At 39.0% G+C, this 19,330-nt stretch overlaps 1 non-coding gene across 1 annotated transcript; it reads left to right on the top strand.

The window, feature by feature from the left end:
- The first annotated feature begins 18,959 nt into the window (after positions 1-18,959).
- Positions 18,960-19,067, top strand: LOC112704476 (small nucleolar RNA R71). The gene has a single exon (XR_003155100.1). It is a non-coding gene; the product is annotated as a small nucleolar RNA R71 (small nucleolar RNA).
- Positions 19,068-19,330: the final 263 nt, after the last annotated feature.

Here is a 19,330-nt window from a genome sequence, read left to right as displayed (position 1 = left end):
AGGCAGATTACCAGATCTTTGGCAACTGTCACAATTAAGTACAAACACTCGGTAATCTTTATAAAGAGTAGGCCAGTAGAAGCCACATTGGAGGACTCTTGTGGCTGTTCGCTCACTTCCAAAATGTCCTCCATACTGTGATCCATGGCAGTGCCAGAGGATCTTCTGTGCTTCTTCTTTAGGCACACATCTACGGATTACTCTGTCTGCACATCTCTTGAAAAGATATGGTTCATCCCAAAGATAGTACTTTGCATCTGTGATCAATTGTTTTGATTGCTGCCTACTGTACTCTTTGGGTAGGAATCTCATTGCCTTGTAGTTTGCAATGTCTGCAAACCATGGCACTTCCTGGATGGCAAAGAGTTGCTCATCTGGAAAGTTTTCAGAGATCTCAGTAAGAGGGAGGGACGCCCCTTCTACTGGTCCTATTCGGGACAGGTGATCTGCTACTTGGTTCTCTGTCCCTTTTCTGTCTCTTATTTCTATATCAAACTCTTGCAGAAGCAACACCCATCTTATGAGTCTGGGTTTTGAATCCTGCTTTGTGAGTAGATAGTTAAGCGCAGCATGGTCAGTGTACACAATCACTTTTAATCCCACTAAATAGGATCTGAACTTGTCAATGGAGTAGACCACTGCAAGTAGCTCTTTTTCTGTGGTTGTGTAGTTCTTCTGTGCGTCATTTAAAATGCGACTGGCATAGTAAATGACGTGCAGAAGCTTGTCATGCCTCTGTCCCAACACTGCTCCAATGGCATGGTCACTGGCATCACACATCAATTCAAATGGTAATATCCAATTTGGTGCAGAGATGATTGGTGTTGTGACCAATTTAGCTTTCAGAGTCTCAAATGCCTGCAGACACTCCTTATCAAAGATAAATGGTGTGTCAGTAGCTAGCAGATTACTTAGAGGTTTGGCAATTTTTGAGAAATCCTTTATAAACCTCCTATAAAATCCTGCATGCCCCAGAAAGCTTCTGATTGCCTTAACGTTGGCAGGTGGTGGTAATTTTTCAATTACCTCTACCTTAGCTTGATCCACCTCTATTCCCTTGTTCGAAATTTTGTGCCCAAGGACAATTCCTTCAGTCACCATAAAGTGACATTTTTCCCAGTTTAAAACCAGGTTAGTCTCTTGGCACCTTTTTAGAACAAGTGCTAGATGGTCAAGACAGGAGCTGAATGAGTCTCTAAATACTGAAAAGTCATCCATGAAGACTTCCAGAAATTTTTCCACCATATCAGAGAAAATTGAGAGCATGCACCTTTGAAAGGTCGCAGGTGCATTGCACAAGCCAAATGGCATCCTTTTGTATGCAAATACTCCAGATGGATATGTGAATGCTGTTTTCTCTTGATCCTGGGGATCTACTATAATTTGATTATAACCTGAATATCCATCCAGGAAGCAGTAGTATTCATGACCTGCTAGTCTTTCCAGCATCTGGTCTATGAATGGTAAAGGAAAATGATCCTTTCTGGTGGCTGTATTGAGCCTTCTATAATCAATACACATACGCCACCCTGTAACTGTTCTTGTAGGAACCAGTTCATTTTTTTCATTAGGAACCACTGTCATGCCACCTTTCTTAGGGACAACTTAGACAGGGCTTACCCAGGGGCTATCAGAAATAGGATAAATAATCCCAGCCTCTAGTAATTTAGTGACCTCCTTCTGCACCACCTCCTTCATGGTTGGGTTCAGCCACTTTTGTGGTTGAACCACTGGCCTAGCGTCACCTTCTAATAGGATTTTGTGCATGCATCTGGCTGGGCTAATGCCCTTAAGATCACTAATGGACCACCCAAGAACTGTCTTGTGCGTCCTTAGCACTTGAATTAGTGCTTCCTCTTCCTGTGACTCTAAGGTAGAGCTTATGATTACAGGAAAGGTATCACCTTCTCCCAGAAATGCATATTTCAGGGATGGTAGTAATGGTTTGAGCTCAGGTTTAGGAGGTTTCTCCTCTTCCTGAGGGATTTTCAGAGGTTCTATTATTCTCTCTGATTCCTCCAGATTAGGCTGAACATCATTAAAGATATCCTCTAGCTCTGATTCAAGACTCTCAGTTATATTGACCTCTTTTACTAGAGAGTCAATAATATCAATGCTCATGCAGTCATTTGGGGTGTCTAGATACTGCATAGCTTTGACAACATTCAACTTGAACTCATCTTCATTGACTCTTAGGGTTACTTCCCCTTTTTGGACGTCAATAAGGGTTCGGCCAGTTGCTAGGAAAGGTCTTCCTAGAATGAGAGTTGCACTCTTGTGCTCCTCCATTTCCAGCACCACAAAGTCAGTAGGAAAGGAAAATGGCCCAACCTTGACAATCATGTCTTCAATCACGCCTGATGGGTATTTAATGGAGCCATCAGCAAGTTGGAGACATATCCGGGTTGGTTTGACTTCTTCAGTCAAACCAAGCTTTGTGATAATAGATGCAGGTATTAGGTTGATACTTGCCCCAAGATCACATAGAGCTTGCTTGGTACAAGTACCCTCTAATGTGCATGGTATCATAAAGCTTCCGGGATCCTTAAGCTTTTCAGGTAAGCTTTTCAGGATAACTGCACTGCATTCTTCAGTGAGATAAAATTTTTCAGTTTTCCTCCAATCCTTCTTATGACTTAAGATCTCTTTCATGAACTTAGCATAAGAGGGTATTTGCTCAAGTGCCTCTACAAACAGAATCTTTATTTCAAGAGTCCTGAGATAGTCTGCAAAGCGGGCAAATTGCTTATCCTGTTCTGCTTGGCGGAGTTTCTGAGGATAAGGCATTTTGGCTTTGTATTCCTCAACCTTAGTTGCTGTAGGTTTATTGTCTACAGATGTGGGTTGAGAAGCCTTTTTAGAAGGGTTATTATCAGCACTTGTATGTGTTTGATATCCCACTGGCAATTGAATGCCAGGGTGGAAGCTAGAGTGGCATTAGACGCCAACTCCTCACCTGTTTCTGGTGTCTGAACGCCAGAACTGTGCTTCCTTTGGGCGCTCAACGCCAATTCCTTGCTTGTTTCTGGCGTTGAACGCCAGGACTGAGCACGGTTTGGGCGTTCAGTGCCAGCATTATTCCTCTCTGGGCTCTGATTGTCCTCAGATGGATTTTGGGTAGCAGTTTGTTCATTTCTTGGCTTCCTGCTGCCTTGAAGTGAGGTATTTAATGTTTTTTCACTTCTTAATTGAACTGCTTGGCATTCTTTTTTTATCTATTTTGATAACTGCTGTTCTGTTTGCTTCAACTGTACTTCCATATTCATATTAGCCATTTTTGTTTCTTGTAATATTTCCTTGAATTCAGCTAACTGTTTTGTTAGAAAATCTAATTGCTGATTGAATTCAGTAGCTTGATCTGCAGGACTGAGTTCAACAGTCACTGTTTTAGCCTATTCTTTCATGGAAGGTTCACTGCTTAGGTACAGGTGCTGATTTCTGGCAACTGTATCAATGAGCTCTTGAGCTTCTTCAATTGTCTTTCTCATGTGGATAGATCCACCAGCTGAGTGGTCTAGAGAAGTCTGAGCTCTTTCTGTAAGCCCATAATAGAAGATGTCTAACTGCACCCACTCTAAAAACATTTCAGAGGGGCATTTTCTTAACATCTCTCTGTATCTCTCCCAGGCATCATAAAGGGATTCATTATCTCCTTGTTTGAAGCCTTGGATGCTCAGCCTTAGCCGTGTCATCCGTTTTGGAGGAAAATAGTGATTCAGGAATTTTTCTGACAGCTGTTTCCATGTCTTTATGCTGTCCTTAGGTTGGTTATTTAACCACCTCTTAGCTTGGTCTTTTACAGCAAATGGAAACAGTAATAATCTGTAGACATCCTGATCTACTTCCTTATCATGTACTGTGTCAGCAATTTGTAAAAATTGTGCCAGAAACTCTTTAGGTTCTTCCTGTGGAAGACCGGAATACTGGCAACTTTGCTGCACCATGATAATGAGTTGAGGATTCAACTCAAAAATATTGACTCCGATGGAGGGTATACAGATACTACTCCCATATGAAGCAGTAGTGGGGTTAGCATATAACCCCAGAGTCCTTCTGGACTGTTCATTTTCATTTAGGTCCATGATGGAGAAAGGGAGATGACTTGGATTTATTTTATTTATTAAAAATTTTGATATAATAAAATAAAATAAAATAAAATAAAGACGACAATAAAAATAAAATAAAAAAAGAATTTAAAAATATTTTATGAAGATTTTCGAAAAAGTGAGGAGAGAGAAAGTGGTTAGGATATTTTGAAAAAGATAAGAAATAAACAAAAAGTTAATTAGTTAGTTGAAAAAGATTTGAAAATCAACTTTTGAAAAGATAAGAAGATAAGATGATATTTTGAAATCAAATTTTTTAAAAAGATATGATTTAAAAAGATATGATATAAAAGATATGAGAAAAAGATATGATTAAAAAAAAGATTTAATCTTTAAAATTAAAATTAATTACTTGACTAACAAGAAACTAAAAGATATGATTCTAGAATTTAAAGATTGAACCTTTCTTAACAAGAAAGTAACAAACTTCAAAATTTTTGAATCAATCACATTACTTGTTAGCTAAATTTTCGAAAATTTGAAATAAAATTAAGAAAAAGATTTTGAAAAATATTTTTAAATAATTTTCGAAAATAATAAAAAGAAAAAGAAAAAAATTGATTTTGAAAAAGATTTTGAAAAGATAAGATTTTTTTAAAATTGAAATCTTGACTTGACTTACAAGAAACAACTAATTTTTTTTTTAAATTTAAAATCTTAAAAGGGATAATATTTGAAAAATTTTGAAATTGAAATTTTAATTTTTATAAAAAAATTCAAAAATATAGCATAAAAATAGTTAGAAAAGATATTTTTTTGAATTTTGAATTTTTTTGATGAAAGAGAAAAATACACAAAAGACACAAGACTCAAAATTTTTAGATCTAATGCTCCTTGTTTTCGAAAATTTTGGAGGAAAAACACCAAGGAACACCAAACTTAAAAATTTTAAGATCAAAACATAAAGAAGACTCAAGAACACTTTGAAAATTCACAAGAACACCAAGAACAAAAGAAAGAACACCAAACTTAAAATTTTTGGGAAAACTAAAATAAATTTTCGAAAATTATAAAAAGATTAACAAGAAAATACCAAACTTAAAGTTTGGCACAAAAATTAATCAAAGAAAAATTATTTTTGAAAAAGTTTTAAAAGGAAGATACCCAATTGCCAAGAACATAAGCCAACGCTCTAGCCAACTTAGCTATAAATGTAACGTGTTTTAAAGATGTATTATTTTTATAGATAAAAATAAATTTTTTTTTGAAAACTAATGTTTTGAAAAAGCACAAGAAAAACAAGAAAAGACACAGAGCAAGACAAACCAAAGATCAAACAAGAAAAATTGACAAGAACAATTTGAAGATCAAGGAAAAACATAGAACACTAATTCGAAAATTTTAAACGAAAAATATAAAATATGTAATTGACACCAAACTTAGAATAAGACACTAATTCATGAAAAATTAAAAATTAATAAGGACAAGTAATATTTTCAAAAAAATTTTGAAGAGAAATTAAAGGACTCAAATTTAATGACTCTATAGCATCAATACTATATTCCTAATCTAAGCAACAAAATAAACCTTTAGTTGTTCAAACTCAAACAATCCCCGGCAACGGCGCCAAAAACTTGGTGCACGAAATTGTAATGCCAATATCAAAATCAAGATTTCTTACAACCTCGCACAACTAACCAGCAAGTGCACTAGGTCGTCCAAGTAATACCTTATGTGAGTAAGGGTCGAATCCCATGGAGATTGTTGGCTTCAAGCAAGCTATGGTTATTTTATTATTCTTAGACAGGATATCAATTATAATTATCAGTTTAAATTACGAAAAATAAAAGAGTATAAAATAAATAATTGTTACTTAATAATAGAGAATATGTTGGAGTTTTAGAGATGCTTTGTCCTCTGAATCTCTGCAACATACTGCTTTCTTACTTTCAGAATTTGCAAGGCTCCTTCCATGGCAAGCTATATGTAGGGTGTCACCGTTGTCAATGGCTACTTCCCATCCTCTCAGTGAAAACGGTCCAAATGCTCTGTCATAGCACGGCTAATCAGCTGTTGGTTCTCGATCATGTCGGAATAGAATCCATTGATTCTTTTGCGTTTGTCATCATGCCCAACACTCGCGAGTTTAAAGCTCGTCACAGTCATCCAATCCCAGAATCGTACTCGGAATACCACAGACAAAGTTTAGACTTTCCGGATTCTCATGAATGTTGCCATCAATTCCAGCTTATACCACGAAGATTCTGATTAAGGAATCTAAGAGATACTCATTCAATCTGATGTAGAACGGTGGTGGTTGTCAGGCACACGTTCATGGGGTGAGGAAGGTGATGAGTGTCATGGATCATCACCTCCTTCATAGTGAAGCGCGAATGAACATCTTAGATAGGAACAAGTATGTTTGAATGGGAAACAGAAATAATTGCATTAGTTCATCGAGATGCTGCAGAGCTCCTCACCCCCAACAATGGGGTTTAGAGACTCATGCTGCCAAAAGGTACAAATTTCAGATCTAAAAATTTCATGAGATACAAAATAAATCTCTGAAAGTTGTTTAAATACTAAACTAGTAACCTAGGTTTACAGAAAATGAGTAAACTAAGATAATTGGTGCAGAAATCCACTTCTGGGGCCCACTTGGTGTGTGCTGGGGCTGAGACTTAAGCTTCTCACGTGCCTGGGCTATTTTTGGAGTTGAACGCCAGGTTGTAACGTGTTTTTGGCAGCAAACTCCAACTTGTAACCTGTTTCTGGCGTTGGACGCCAGACTGCAGCATGGAACTGGCGTTGAACGCCAGTTTACGTCATCTATCTTCGCGCAAAGTATGTACTATTATATATTGCTGGAAAGCCCTGGATGTCTACTTTTCAAACCGATTGAGAGCACACCAATTGAACTCTTGTAGCTCCAAAAAATCCATTCCGAGTGCAGGGAGGTCAGAATCCAACAGCATCAGCAGTCCTTTTTCAGCCTGAATCAGAATTTTGCTCAGCTCCCTCAATTTCAGCTAGAAAATATCTGAAATCACAGAAAAATACACAAAATCATAGTAAAGTCCAGAAATATGATTTTTGCTTAAAAACTAATAAAAATCTACTAAAAACTAACTAAAACATACTAAAATCTACATGAAATTACCCCCAAAAAGCATATAAAATATCCGCTCATCAACAAGTAAGTGAGAAAAACAACAGAAGCACAGAGCATGTCAACTAAATAGCAAACAAGTCAAGAAGCACCCAAAGTAATGCAAGAAATATGTAACAATTGAGTAAGAAATATGCAACTTTCTGCCCCTTTTTTTTATATGCTGAATGCAGGTGATGATGCAAAACCTATGAATGGACACTAATAAAATTAAGAAAAGAAAGGAACGATCATATCATAGTGGGTTGTCTCCCACCTAGTACTTTTAGTTAAAGTCCTTAAGTTGGACATTTGGTGAGCTCCTTGTCAGGGCGGCTTATGCTTAAACTCTTCCAAGAATCCCCACCAATGCTTGCAACTCCAATAGCCTCCGGGATCCCAAACTAGGCGCATAAAGCCTTCAAGAAAATTGAAGCAAGTGACAAGACCCCAAGATTGTTGATTGCTGGATGGAATTTCGGGGTCCCAAACCTTGATTTTGCACCCTTCTTTGTGTTCATCATTATTGCTCCAACCGGGTGGCAAGCAATTTGAATTCTCACTAAGGCATCCAAACAGCTTCCTAGACCCATTCATTCGAGCTCTACACCAACCCTTGCATTTAGATTTTGAGCTCCTAACCACAATAAACCTAGGATTATGTTGCCAACCACTAACCATTTCCCTCTTACTCTTAAAGCTACAAAGAGCTCTAAGCTGACCATCTGTCTCAAGTAAACCATATTCAAGTGGGAAAGTAAAGGTCAAGGATAGGAGTTTTACCCACTTGAATGTTGTATTTGGCTTTGGGGGAGAGGTCTCTAATAGCTTTGGCAAGGTGATTTCAAGCTCCATTCCTTTGTGCTCTCCCTTGGCAACTTCTACCTCTTTGCAAGCTTTTTCAATTTCAACCTCTTTCTCTTGGTAGCTTTCTTCCAATTCAATTTCTTCTTCATTGCTTGCCAAGGGCATGGGAGGTTGTGCTTCTTCTTCTTTAATCGCCATGTCCAGTCTAGTGGGAGAGGATTCGATTGTAGGTAAGAATTCATCAATGGTTGAATCCATCTCATGATCAACCTCTTCAAAGTCTTCAACCATGATATGCTTTGGAGGTTGTACACCCTCTTCAGCATCAATTTCAAATGTCTTGGAAGGAGGCTCTAGGACTCGACCTTCCCATGGAGGTTCTACATCTCCTAAGTTCTCAACCACTTCCTCTTTATCTATTGCGGCTTTGTCCAGTTGTTTTAGCATAAAATCGTACTCCTCCTTGATGATTTTCTTTCTATGACAACTCCCTTCAACTACTCCTTCATATTTAAGGGTCTCTCCTACCTCCACATTTTGGGCCTCCTCTTACTCCCTGGTGCATGAAAATTACACCCACACTATGTAATTTCGCACAACTAACCAGCAAGTGCACTGGGTCATCCAAGTAATACCTTACATGAGTAAGGGTTGATCCCACAGGGATTGTTGGCTTGAAGCAAGCTATGGTTATCTTATTATTCTTAGTCAGGATACCAATAGGGTTCTTTAGTTTCAATTGTAAAAAGTGAAAGAGCATGAAATGAGTAATTGTTACGCAGTAATGGAGAATGTGTTAGAGTTTTGGAGATGCTTTGTCTTCTGAATTTCTGCTTCCCCCTGTCTTCTTCTTCACGCACGCAAGGTTCCTCCTATAGCAAGCTGTGTGTTGGTGGATCACCGTTGTCAATGGCTACCATCCATCCTCTCAGTGAAAATGGTCCAAATGCGCTATTACCGCACGGCTAATCATCTGTCGGTTCTCGATCATGTCGGAATAGGATCCATTGATCCTTTTGCGTCTGTCACTATGCCCAACACTCGTGAGTTTGAAGCTTATCACAGTCATCCAATCCCTGAATCCTACTCAGAATACCACAGACAAGGTTTAGACTTTCCGGATTCTCAAGGATGCTGCCAATGGATTCTAGCTTATACCATGAAGACTCTAATTAAGGAATCCAAGAAATACTCATTCAATCGAAGGTAGAACGGAGGTGGTTGTCAGGCACGCGTTCATAGATTGAGAATGGTGATGAGTGTCACGGATCATCACCTTCATCATGGTTAAGTAGGAATGAGCATCTTAGAGAGAAACAAGCGTGTTTGAATAGAAAATAAAAATAATTATATTAATTCATCAAGACGCTGCAGAGCTCCTCACCCCTAACAATGGAGTTTAGAGACTCATGCCATCAAAAAGTACAAAGTTCAGATCTAAAATATCATGAGGTACAAAATAAATCTCTAAAAGTTGTTTAAATACTAAGCTAGTAACCTAGGTTTACAAAAAATGAGTAAACTGAGATAGATAGTGCAGAAATCTACTTCTGGGGCCCACTTGGTGTGTGCTGGGGCTGAGACTTGAGCTTTTCATGTGCCTGGGCTGTTTCTGGAGTTAAACGTCAGGTTGTAACCTATTTTGGGTGTTTAACTCCAATTTGCAACCTGTTTCTGGCGTTTAACGCCAGAATGCAACATGAAACTGGCGTTAAACGCCACTTTACATCGTTTAACCTCAAGCAAAGTATGAACTATTATATATTGCTGGAAAGCCCTGGATGTCTAATTTCCAACCCAATTAAGAGTGCGCCAATTGGACTTCTGTAGCTCCAAAAAATCCATTCTGAATGCAGGGAGGTCAGAATCCAACAACATCAGCAATCCTTTTTCAGCCTGAATCAAAATTTTGCTCAGCTCCCTCAATTTCAGCCAGAAAATACCTGAAATCACAGAAAAACACACAAACTCATTGTAAAGTCCATAAATATTAATTTTTCCTAAAAACTTATAAAAATATACTAAAAAATAACTAAAACATACTAAAAACTATATGAAATTACCCCCAAAAAGCATATAAAATATCTGCTCATCACAACACCAAACTTAAATTGTTGCTTATCCCCAAGCAACTAGATAAATAAAATAGGATAAAAAGAAATCAAGAAGCAATAATATCTCAGAGTTTTAAGTGAAGCTCATATTCTAATTAGATGAGCGGGACTAGTAGCTTTTTGCTTCCGAACAGTTTTGGCATCTCACTTTATCCTTTGAAATTCAGAATGATTGGCATCCATAGGAATTCAGAATTCAGATAGTATTATTGATTCTCCTAGTTTAGTATGTTGATTCTTGAACACAGCTACTTTATAAGTCTTGGCCGTGGCCCTAAACACTTTGTTTTCCAGTATTACCACCGGATACATAAATGCCACAGACACATAACTGGGTGAACCTTTTCAGATTGTGACTTAGCTTTGCTAAAGTCCCCAATTAGAGTTGTCTAGAGTTCTTAAGCACACTCTTTTTTCTTTGGATCATGACTTTAACCACTTAGTCTCAAGCTTTTCACTTGGACCTGCATGCCACAAGCACTTGGTTAGGGACAGCTTGATTTAGCCGCTTAAGCCTGGATTTATTTCCTTGGGCCCTCCTATCCATTAATGCTCAAAGCCTTGGATCCTCTTTACCCTTGCCTTTTGGTTTTAAGAGTTATTGGCTTTTTCTTCTTGCTTTTTCTTTTTCTTTCTTTTTTTCGCATTTTTTCACTGCTTTTTCTTGCTTCAAGAATCAATTTCATGATTTTTCAGATTATCAATAACGTTTCTCTTGTTCGTCATTCTTTTAAGAGCCAACAATTTTAACATTCATAAAATTCAATATAAAAATAAGCACTTTTCAGGCATTCATTCAGAAGACAAAAAGTATTGCCACCACATATAAATAATTAGAATTTTCCTTATTAAAAACTCGAAAAAATATTGCCTCCTTATTCTAAAAATCTGCTATTTTATTCATATTTGATGATGATGAGAAAAATAAATTATAGCTTAATTGGAGATAAAATCAAAATAGAGATACTAATTACTAATAATCAGATAGGTTCCTAAAATAAAAGTTATCACAGATTTAAGTTTAAGATTAGGACTCAACAACCTTTAGTTTGGGAGATGATGGGTGCTCCTTCAACCTGTGGGGCGTCTGTTCTTCAAGAGACAGTTTCTGGCGCTTTAGCTCCTGTATCTCCGGATATTCGTCTTCTTTTAGATCGAATTTAACTTCCGGGATCACTGATCTCAGACCCATTATTTTGTGGTAATGGTCTGCATGTTCTTTGGTTAAGAACTTCTCTTGATTGCAAAGTGGTTTTGGAATATTCTCTTTCTTGCCTCTTGAAGTAGTTTATTTTCCCTTAGGTGCCATGATTATGATGAGTTTTAGCTCAATGATCACGGAAAAATACACCAAACTTAGAGGTTTGCTTATTTTCAAGTAAAAGAAAGGAAAGGAGAGGGATAGAAGGAGAGCCAATTTCGAATTGTGGAGGAAAAGAGGGAGGTCGAACGTGGATTTAAAGGGAAGGGGGTGGGTTTTTGAAAATTTTGAAAAAGATAAGATAGAAGATATGATTTGTAAAAGATAAGTATGATAGGAAAAAGATGTAATTTAAAATTGAAAAGTTAAGAAAGATATTTGAAAAAGATAAATCTAAATTTTAAAAAGAAGATATGATGAGTTTAAAAAGATTTTAGAAGAATTTAAAAAGATTTGAAAAGAATTCAAAAAGATAATTGAGTTTTGAAAAAGGTTTGAAAATATTTTGAAAAAAATTAAGAAACATGTTTAGGATTAAAAATTTTTGGAATTGAAGTTGAAAGATGAGAGTTTGTAACATGTTTATGCAAGAAATCATGAATTGAAACATGAAAAATGGAAAAAATTTGAAGTGAAAAACGAATTTACCTCCTCCCCACAATCCTGGCGTTAAATGCCCAAACGCTGCATGTTTTGGGGTTTATCGCCCATTTGTAGCTTCTCCTGGGCGTTTAACGCCCAGCTGTAGCATCTGGCTGGCGTTAAACGCCAGAAAATCCTTTATCAATGGGCGTTTTTTTGAACACCAAAGATGCTGCCAACCTGGCATTAAACGCCTAGAAGTTGCTTCTTTCTGGCATTTAACGCCCAGATGGCTATCTCTATTGGCATTAAACACCCAGTACATGCTTCTTTTGGGCGTTTAACGCCCAAAGCACCTCTTACTGGCTTTTTTGCACCAGTGAGCTTCTTTTTGCTGTTTTATCCTCTTAATCCTTCTGTAACTCTGTGAACTCATGCAATTGCTATTTTACCTTGAAGATAATTAGTATGAACCTGTAAAATTCAATTAATTAACAAAATTGTTGGGTTGCCTCCCAGCAAGCGCTTCTTTATTGTCTTTAGCTGGACTATTACTGAGCTTTAATCAAGTCTCAGTTTTGAGCATTCTTGCTCAAAATTACTTTCAAGATAATGTTTGACTCTCTCTCCATTAATAATGAACTTTTTGTTAGAATCATTATCCTGAAGCTCTACGTATCCATATGGTGACACACTTGTAATCACATATGGACCTCTCCACCGGGATTTCAATTTCCCGGGTGGTAGCGCGAAATTGTGAACAATACTTTTCACAACTCTCATAATCCCCGGTCATGAACCCCAAAAACTTGGTGTTCAATACCATGGCATTAACACAACTTCGCACAACTAACCAGCAAGTGCACTGGGTCGTCCAAGTAATAAACCTTACGCGAGTAAGGGTCGATCCCACGGAGATTGTTAGTATGAAGCAAGCTATGGTCATCTTATAAATCTTAGTCAGGCAGACTCAAATGGATATGGTGATGAACGAAATTAACATAAAGATAAAGATAGAGGTACTTATGTAATTCATTGGTAGGAACTTCAGATAAGCGCATGAAGATGCCTTCCCTTCCGTCTCTCTGCTTTCCTACTGTCTTCATCCAATCCTTCTTACTCCTTTCCATGGCAAGCTTATGTAGGGTTTCACCGTTGTCAGTGGCTACCTCCCATCCTCTCAGTGAAAATGTTCCTATGCTCTGTCACAGCATATGGCTAATCAGCTGTCGGTTCTCGGTCAGGCCGGAATAGAATCCAGCGATTCTTTTGCGTCTGTCACTAACGCCCCGCCTGCTAGGAGTTTGAAGCACGTCACAGTCATTCAATCATCGAATCCTACTCAGAATACCACAGACAAGGTTAGACCTTCCGGATTCTCTTGAATGCCGCCATCAGTTCTAGCCTATACCACGAAGACTCTGATCTCACGGAATGGTTGGCTCGGTTGTCAGGCGAGCACTCGGTTGTCAGGCGATCAACCATGCATCGTGCAATCAGGAATCCAAGAGATATTCACCCAATCTAAGGTAGAACGGAGGTGGTTGTCAGTCACACGTTCATAGGTGAGAATGATGATGAGTGTCACGGATCATCACATTCATCAAGTTGAAGAACAAGTGATATCTTAGAACAAGAACAAGCGGAATTGAATGGAAGAACAATAGTAATTGCATTAATACTCGAGGTACAGCAGAGCTCCACACCTTAATCTATGGTGTGTAGAAGCTCCACCGTTGAAAATACATAAGAACAAGGTCTAGGCATGGCCGAATGGCCAGCCTCCCAATGATCTAAGATAGCATAAAAATGAAGATAGCTACCAAAGTCTGCAAATACAATAGTAAAAGGTCCTACTTATAGAGAACTAGTAGCCTAAGGTTTACAGAAATGAGTAAATGACATAAAAATCCACTTCCGGGCCCACTTGGTGTGTGCTTGGGCTGAGCAATGAAGCATTTTCGTGTAGAGACTCTTCTTGGAGTTAAACGCCAGCTTTTATGCCAGTTTGGGCGTTTAACTCCCATTTGGGTGCCAGTTCCGGCGTTTAACGCTGGAAATCTTGAAGGTGACTTTGAACGCCGGTTTGGGCCATCAAATCTTGGGCAAAGTATGGACTATCATATATTGCTGGAAAGCCCAGGATGTCTACTTTCCAACGCCGTTGAGAGCGCGCCAATTGGGCTTCTGTAGCTCCAGAAAATCCACTTCGAGTGCAGGGAGGTCAGAATCCAACAGCATCTGCAGTCCTTTTTAGTCTCTGAATCAGATTTTTGCTCAGGTCCCTCAATTTCAGCCAGAAAATACCTGAAATCACAGAAAAACACAGAAACTCATAGTAAAGTCCAGAAAAGTGAATTTTAACTAAAAACTAATGAAAATATACTAAAAACTAACTAGATCATACTAAAAACATACTAAAAACAATGTCAAAAAGCGTACAAATTATCCGCTCATCACAACACCAAACTTAAATTGTTGCTTGTCCTCAAGCAACTGAAAATCAAATAAGATAAAAAGAAGAGAATATGCAATGAATTCAAAAACATCTATGAAGATCAGTATTAATTAGATGAGCGGGGCTTTTAGCTTTTTGCCTCTGAACAGTTTTGGCATCTCACTCTATCCTTTGAAATTCAGAATGATTGGCTTCTTTAGGAACTTAGAATCTAGATAGTGTTATTGATTCTCCTAGTTAAGTATGATGATTCTTGAACATAGCTACTTATTAAGTCTTGGCTGTGGCCCAAAGCACTCTGTCTTCCAGTATTACCACCGGATACATACATGCCACAGACACATAATTGGGTGAACCTTTTCGGATTATGACTCAGCTTTGCTAAAGTCCCCAATTAGAGGTGTCCAGGGTTCTTAAGCACACTCTTATTGCCTTGGATCACAACTTTATTTTTTTTTCTTTTCTCTCTTTTTTTCGATTTCTTTTCTTTTTCTCTTTTTTTTCGATTTTTTTTTTCATTGCTTTTTCTTGCTTCAAGAATCATTGTAATGATTTTTCAGATCCTCAGTAACATGTCTCCTTTTTCATCATTCTTTCAAGAGCCAACATTCATGAACCACAAATTCAAGATACATATGCACTGTTTAAGCATACATTCAGAAAACAAAAATATTGCCACCACATCAAAATAATTAAACTGTTATAAAATTCAAAATTCATGCAATTCTTTCCTTTTCAATTTAAGCACGTTTTTATTCAAGAAAGGTGATGGATTCATAGGACATTCATAACTTTAAGACATAGACACTAAGACACTAATGATCACAAGACACAAACATGGACAAACATAAGCACTAAAATTCGAAAAACAGAAGAATAAAGAACAAGAAAATCAAGGAACGGGTCCACCTTAGTGATGGCGGCTCTTTCTTCCTCTTGAAGATCCTATGGAGTGCTTGAGCTCCTCAATGTCTCTTCCTTGTCTTTGTTGCTCCTCTCTCATGATTCTTTGATCTTCTCTAATTTCATGGAGGATGATGGAGTGTTCTTGATGCTCCACCCTTAGTTGTCCCATGTTGGAACTCAATTCTCCTAGGGAGGTGTTTAGTTGCTCCCAATAGTTTTGTGGAGGAAAGTGCATCCCTTGAGGTATCTCAGGGATCTCATGATGAGTGGGGTCTCTTGTGTGCTCCATCCTCTTCTTAGTGATGGGCTTGTCCTCATCAATAGGGGTGTCTCCCTCTATGTCAACTCCAACTGAATAACAGAGGTGACAAATGAGATGAGGGAAGGCTAACCTTGCCAAGGTAGAGGACTTGTCCGCCACCTTATAGAGTTCTTGGGCTATAACCTCATGAACTTCTATTTCTTCTCCAATCATGATGCTATGAATCATGATAGCCCGGTCTATGGTAAATTCGGACCGGTTGCTAGTGGGAATGATTGAGCGTTGTATAAACTCTAACCATCCTCTAGCCACGGGTTTGAGGTCGTGCCTTCTCAATTGAACCGGCTTCCCTCTTGAATCTCTCTTCCATTGGGCGCCCTCTTCACATATAATTGTGAGGACTTGGTCCAACCTTTGATCAAAGTTGACCCTTCTAGTGTAAGGATGTTCATCTCCTTGCATCATAGGCAAGTTGAATGCCACCCTCACACTTTCCGGACTAAAATCCAAGTATTTCCCCCGAACCATAGTAAGATAATTCTTTGGATCCGGGTTCACACTTTGATCATGGTTCTTGGTGATCCATGCATTGGCATAGAACTCTTGAACCATCAAGATTCCGACTTGTTGAATGGGGTTGGTAAGAACTTCCCAACCTCTTCTTCGGATCTCATGTCGGATCTCCGGATATTCACCCTTTTTGAGTGAAAAAGGGACCTCAGGGATCACCTTCTTCAAGGCCACAACTTCATAGAAGTGGTCTTGATGCACCCTTGAAATGAATCTTTCCATCTCCCATGACTCAGAGGTGGAAGCTTTTGCCTTCCCTTTCCTCTTTCTAGAGGTTTCTCCGGCCTTGGATGCCATAAATGGTTATGGAAAAATAAAAAGCAATGCTTTTACCACACCAAACTTAAAATGTTTGCTCGTCCTCGAGCAAAAGAAGAAAGAAGAGAGTAGAAGAAGAAGAAATGAGGAAGAAGGGAATGGCTTTTGTTTTCGGCCAAGAAGGGGAGAAGTGGTGTGTATGTTGTGTGAAAATGAAGGAGTGAAGGAGGGTTTATATAGGAGAGGCAAAGGGTAGGTTTCGGTCACTTGAGGGTGGGTTTGGGTGGGAAAGTGGTTTGAATTTGAATGGTGAGGTAGGTGGGGTTTTATGAAGGATGGATGTGAGTGGTGAAGAGAAAGATGGGATTTGATAGGTGAAGGGTTTTTGGGGAAAAGGTGTTGAGGTGATTGGTGAATGGGTGAAGAAGAGAGAGAGAGTGGTAGGGTAGGTGGGGATCCTGTGGGGTCCACAGATCCTGAGGTGTCAAGGAAAAGTCATCCCTGCACCAAATGGCAAACAAAATCACGTTTTTAGCCATTTCTGGCGTTAAACGCCGGGCTGGTGCCCATTTCTGGCGTTTAACGCCAGCTCCTTGCCCCTTTCTGGCGTTTAACGCCAGTCTGGTGCCCCTTTCTGGCGTTAAACGCCCAGAATGGTGCCAGACTGGGCGTTAAACGCCCAACAGCTAACCTTACTGGCGTTTAAACGCCAGTAGGTGCGTCCTCCAGGGTGTGCTGTTTTTCTTCCTGTTTTTCATTCTGTTTTTGCTTTTTTCATTGATTTTGTGACTTCTCATGATCATCAACCTAAAAAAAAGAGAAAATAACAAAATAAAATAGATAAAATATAACATTGGGTTGCCTCCCAACAAGCGCTTCTTTAATGTCAGTAGCTTGACAGAGGACTCTCATGGAGCCTCACAGATACTCAGAGCCATGTTGGAACCTCCCAACACCAAACTTAGAGTTTGAATGTGGGGGTTCAACACCAAACTTAGAGTTTGGTTGTGGCCTCCCAACACCAAACTTAGAGTTTGGCTGTGGGGGCTCTGTTTGGCTCTGCTTTGAGAGAAGCTCTGCATGCTTCCTCTCCGTGATGACAGAGGGGTATCCTTGAGCCTTAAACACCAAGGATTCTTCATTCACTTGAATGACCAATTCTCCTCTATCAACATCAATCACAGCCTTTGCTGTGGCTAGGAAGGGTCTGCCAAGGATGATGGATTCATCCATGCACTTCCCAGTCTCTAGGACTATGAAATCAGTAGGGATGTGATGGTCTCCAATCTTTACCAGAACATCCTCTACAAGTCCATGGGCTTGTTTTCTTGAATTGTCTGCCATCTCTAATGAGATTTTTGTAGCTTGCACCTCAAAGATCCCTAACTTCTCCATTACAGAGAGAGGCATGAGGTTTACACTTGACCCTAAGTCACACAAGGCCTTCTTGAAGGTCATGGTGCCTATGGTACAAGGTATTGAAAACTTCCCAGGGTCCTGTCTCTTTTGAGGCAGTTTCTGCCTAGACAAGTCATCCAGTTCCTTGGTGAGCAAAGGGGATTCATCCTCCCAAGTCTCATTTCCAAATAACTTGTCATTTAGCTTCATGATTGCTCCAAGGTATTTAGCAACTTGCTCTTCAGTGACATACTCATCCTCTTCAGAGGAAGAATACTCATCAGAGCTCATGAATGGCAGAAGTAAGTCCAGTGGAATCTCTATGGTCTCAGTTTGAACCTCAGATTCCCAAGGTTCCTCATTGGGGAACTCATTGGAGGCCAGTGGACGTCCATTGAGGTCTTTCTCAGTGGCGTTCACTGCCTCTTCTTCCTCCCAAAATTCGGCCATGTTGATGGCCTTGCACTCTCCTTTTGGATTTTCTTCTGTATTGCTTGGAAGAGTACTAGGAGGGAGTTCAGTAATTTTCTTGCTCAGCTGACCCACTTGTGCCTCCAAATTTCTAATGGAGGATCTTGTTTCAGTCATGAAACTTTGAGTGATTTTGATCAGATCAGAGACCATGGTTGCTAAGTCAGAGTTATTCTGCTTAGAACTCTCTGTCTGTTGCTGAGAAGATGATGGAAAAGGCTTGCTATTGCTAAACCTGTTTCTTCCACCATTATTGTTGTTGAAACCTTGTTGAGGTCTCTGTTGATCCTTCCATGAAAAATTTGGATGATTTCTCCATGAAGGATTATAGGTGTTTCCATAGGGTTCTCCCATGTAATTCACCTCTTCCATTGAAGGGTTCTCAGGATCATAAGCTTCTTCCTCAGATGAAGCTTCCTTAGTACTGCTTGGTGCATTTTGCATTCCAGAAAGACTTTGAGAAATCATATTGACTTGTTGGGTCAATATTTTGTTCTGAGCCAATATGGCATTCAGAGTGTCAATCTCAAGAACTCCTTTCTTCTGACTAGTCCCATTGTTTACAGGATTTCTTTCAGAAGTGTACATGAATTGGTTATTTGCAACCATTTCAATTAGTTCTTGAGCTTCTGTAGGCGTCTTCTTCAGATGAAGAGATCCTCCAGCAGAGCTATCCAAAGACAATTTGGATGGTTCAGAGAGACCATCATAGAAAATACCTATGATACTCCATTCAGAAAGCATATCAGAAGGACACTTTCTGATTAATTGTTTGTATCTTTCCCAAGCTTCATAGAGGGATTCTCCTTCCTTCTGTCTGAAGGTTTGGACTTCCACTCTAAGCTTACTCAATTTTTGAGGTGGAAAGAACTTTGCCAAGAAGGCATTGACTAGCTTTTCCCAAGAGTCCAGGCTTTCTTTAGGTTGTGAGTCCAACCATGTCCTAGCTCTGTCTCTTACAGCAAAAGGGAATAGCATAAGTCTGTAGACCTCAGGGTCAACCCCATTAGTCTTGACAGTGTCACAGATTTGCAAGAATTCAGCTAAAAACTGATGAGGATCTTCCAATGGAAGTCCATGGAACTTGCAATTTTGTTGCATTAGAGAAA

Source organism: Arachis hypogaea, chromosome 7, assembly GCF_003086295.3.
Source record: "Arachis hypogaea cultivar Tifrunner chromosome 7, arahy.Tifrunner.gnm2.J5K5, whole genome shotgun sequence".
Classification (NCBI taxonomy): Eukaryota; Viridiplantae; Streptophyta; class Magnoliopsida; order Fabales; family Fabaceae; genus Arachis; species Arachis hypogaea.
Note: the sequence above shows the minus strand (reverse complement) of the source record. Positions and strands in the feature narration are given on the sequence as shown.